This window comes from Arachis ipaensis, chromosome B07 (genome assembly GCF_000816755.2).
Source record: "Arachis ipaensis cultivar K30076 chromosome B07, Araip1.1, whole genome shotgun sequence".
NCBI classification, from domain to species: domain Eukaryota; kingdom Viridiplantae; phylum Streptophyta; class Magnoliopsida; order Fabales; family Fabaceae; genus Arachis; species Arachis ipaensis.
In genome coordinates, this window is record NC_029791.2 from 16,009,723 (window position 1) to 16,014,373 (window position 4,651).

Genomic DNA, 4,651 nt, shown 5'->3' on the forward strand with positions numbered 1-4,651 from the left:
AAATTATGCCGGCACATTTTTGCAAGACCCATTTAAGTTTTGAATGCTTTGATATATGTTTTATTTATTTATTTATTTTCTCTATGCTTGCAAATAATACTGACTGAATATTGCGCTATAGATTAATCAGTGAACATCTTGCATATTTTCTACATGTTTTCCCTTTTAATTCATAAGAAATAATGATAGCATAGATAAAGATTAGATACTTAATTTAATTAAAACATTATTTGAATTATAATGATTTTACAAGAAAAATCCTAAGCAACCGTGATTTAATTTCTATAACAGTTTTTTTCCTTATAGAACAATAAAAGGTATCACTACTAAAATCTTTCGCATTATTAACGGATTTTTAATAAGTTTTAATGAATTAGTGACGGATATAAAAATTATTGACGGAATTAACGACCGATAAATAGTATCTTTTCATACAAATGGCATCGCCTAATAATGAGTGACAACATATTCTATCCGTCACTAATTAGTGACAGAATTTAATGATGAATTTTTTCTGTATCCATCTCTAATATAAATATAGAATTTAACTTTTACGGGCACAATTGCACTAGTTTATGCCTAGAATTACTGCGTGAACCTGTATATGTATAATTTAAACTATAAGTATATCTTTCAAACATTGGGATGGTTAGATAAATTTTAATCGATTAATTTTTTTTCAATATTTTCTTTTCAAATCTTGCGAGAAGAATTCTGATTTTATGGTAACCATTTCTCAAAAGATTAAAAAAGGTTAAAAAGAATAATAAGTATAATTTCGGAAGAACAATGGAATAATTAAGAAATCTGATATGAGATCACACTCAAGTTTGCTAAGGATTCTAAGATACGATATTATTGTACAATTCTGTTGATTTTGATTAATGAATTTCTCTGATTCTGGAGGCTCGATGGTAATGTCAAAGGGATTCTAAATTAAGGTTGATCCATGGTCCCCTCATGACCAAGCTGGAAGGGGATGGAGGTCAAAGGTTTTTCTTTTCAAATGAAATTAACTCATTCTTATATATTGTGATAAATTTGGTTCTAATCTATTAAAAATCTTAAATATTTTATATTAATATATTATTTTTTTTAAATAGATATGCATTATCCCTCTCTAATCAAATCATATTGATGGTATCTATGCTACTTTTGAATTTCTTTTTTGACTCTCATGTCCATGATGAGTCCAATAATTGCTGTAAAGTTGTAAACAGGGTCAGTAAGGGACAATTTGGCAGGTGGGGATGTTGTTCTTCCTTTCCTTCTCCATTAAACTCATACTATAGCAATATTCATGCTCTCTTTTCCATTGCTTTGGTACATTAATATCCCTTTATTGCTATCTATACTCTTTATTTCCCTTAACATAATGCTCCCAATATCACTTTCCCATAGCAGTTATTTTTCTCATATAGCTTCTAACAATTCATGGCAAAGAAAAATTAAAAGAAGCTTTCATGAATTTTTGGACTATTGTGTTTGTCACACATTTCACTTTCACCATCATCAGTGCCTAGTAGGAGGGGGACCATAATGCATGTTAAAAGATAAATTTATTTGTTACTTTTTTATTTATTTGTGTTTTGTTTTTTTCATGTTCCCTCAGAATGTGTGTCTCTGTATAATCATATACTATATCCGTGATACTATAAAGAAAGTCAATCCCTTCATAGAAATGCAACATGCATGGTTTCATTCTATCAAATGTTGCTTTCAATCTGTACCTTTGTTCATAAATGAGACAATTTATTAGTCCCTTATAAACATTCAGAAATAGAAGCAACACTCACTTAATAGTACTTTTTCAAGGTACCTACTATATAAGTCTTTTAATTAATTCTTCAACAAGTAACTAAATAAAGACTCAGGAGAATAATAATGTAGAGCCTATCATATATTACCTACCTTTCGATTCTCTCTTTTATATATTTCATACCACAACATCTAATAATAATAATGATTCATGAGGATTTCATCTTTAATAAAGGATTAAAATCTACATAACTGATCATTGATTAAATGATAAAGTTCATTTTTTTTACAACTCAAAAACATATATAGGCTTTATTTAATTAACTAACTGAAATGACATAATCTGACTTGTTGGATATAGCTAATTAGTATTGTCTTTACTTTACTATATGAGTTATTCCCAGAAGAAGAAACTGTGGTCAAGAGCGTAGAATTACCGCAGTGAGTGTAACCCTAACTGTGAATATAAAAGTTGTAGAGTACCACACTCCCCCGTCCCCCACAAAATAAGGGTACCCAATTAAAATAAGGTCAATAGGTACATGCAGCAACGGCTATGCTGCTTTTTATTTATTGGGGCTCCACTGTTTTTTTTTATATTTTTTTTCGTTAAAATATTATTTTATTCTCTAAAATTTAAGTTAAATTTTAATTTTGTTAGTATCTTTATGTTATTTTTGTTAGGATAGATACAAAATTCACTAATTTAGTATCTTTGGATATAATATTTCTATCTATATTTCATATGTTAAATGCAATTTGGGAAAAGTTTAGGGGCCAGCAAATTTTTCAAATTCTGGTCTGCATGTAACCAGCAAAGAAAAGTGAGTCATTGGATGAAATCTCACACCAATCTTACACCATTAAAATTATCATTAATGGTTATTTTATGGCTACAAATCACAAAAATTATTGGCCTCCTAACATTCTTTCAAAATTTTATATCTCTGTATTTCTATCTTTAATGTCTCATATCTATAAATAAATGTAGCCTAAAAAAGAACTTACACCAGAATTTTTTTTTCCTTTCTTTTCTTCCAAATTTTAACATCATATCCCTAAAACTTGAATTCAAGACATTTTTCGTCTCTATTACTTGAGCTATATGATTGTTGGTTTACACTATTTATATATTGAGAAGGGAAAATAGGGATTTTAGAATTAGCATTAGCCAAAGTCTATCGAAAACTTGTCACCGAAAAGTGGAGCGGATAACTAACTGAAATAACAGAAGATTAGGAACTAGCCTAACATATTTTTGTAACTGCCATAACCGAATTGCTTAACTAGCCTAATCCTTGCCTAATAGTCTAATACCAAGAGGCATAGCTGATAATAGTTATTGACTAATATATTATATCTCTCATCTTTTAGATATACACTAAAATCAGTTATCAAAATTAATCATTAATATAAAATATATGTTATAATACAAAATACATATTAAAAATAAAATAAATAATACATGTATTTATATACAAATATATAATGATTAATTTTAATTGTTATTTTAAATTTTTAGTGTATAAATAACGTTTTTGTAGTCACAAAAAAAATAGCGTTTTTGTAAATTATAACATTTATTTACACTATTATTGATGCTAAAGCATTACAAAATATTTACGTGTCTTAAGCATAGAGAAAAACAAAACATGATTTGTGTTTAATTAAGTTCCTCTCTTTTTGGGTCTTGTCAAGAAGGGTGGAATAAAGTGAGAGAAACCCTTTTCTTCTGCTAGTGGAAAACTCTTTTTGTTTTTTTCTTTCCATATGGATATTAAAAAAAAGTAAAAAAAAATGACTAATATTAAATCAAATGTAGTAAATTTGAAAAAAAAAACAGGTTGGTCAGATATTATTTATGTTATTGAAGCAATTGTAATTCAATCTCAAAACTTAAGTGATTGTCACATATTAAAGTGGTTGGAAGTTGAGGTAGCATATAGTATATGGCATGGCCACTCATGCTTGAGACTCCAGCTTGTTCCAACTTGTGTAATCTTGGCATATATATGCATGGTGGGTCTGAGGATTTCAGATTCTTAACAAGCATCAAATTTTGTGAATCTTAGAAATTCAAATTTGTTGTTAGAGGTGATAAATGATCACAGATTTTTTATATAAAGATGTACGTGAATGTGAGATTTTCTTTTTGTTGTTGTAAAAGGATCATTTTAGTCGATTATATATAAATGTTTATTAAATCTGAAAGTACGTTTTGATATTAGTAGTTGAATTTTTAAATTTTTAAATTTGTTGATACGATGACCGATTCGGTTATCGGAATTTTGTTCCTTAACCAAAGTTAAACCTATATAAAAAACAGTCAATTAATAAATATTAAATAAGATAATTTGTAATTATTTTTGTCTAATTTTCTTTAGTTATCAAATATTTCTGATAAAATTATTGTTAATAATTTTAAAAAATGGATTCATAATAAGTAGTGACAAACAAATAATTCAATATAATATACGAGTGTTTATTAACATATACGTATAAGTTTCTATATATTGTGAGGTCTAAATACCCTCGGCATATTTATATATATATAGTTAATGAATTGTCCTAAGCGCCATAAGTATGAATGCAACACATCAAAAAAGAAAATATATATGTGCATTTTGTAATGAATGATGGTTCATTATCATCCTTATTGTGTTGAATTTTTTATCTCTTTCTTTAATAAAAGCCATTCATGAATGTATTTAATGTAGTGTATGTTATCATCTATTAAATCTCTCACATATAACGCCAATGGGAAGAATTGGGACCCTCTACACTAATTAAGTAGTAAGTCTAATTTCCTCCAATTAACCTTCCATTTAGATTGCTACTCAATTTCCTAAGATCATAACATGAAAATTTTGATATGAGTCAGGTTACTTATTCA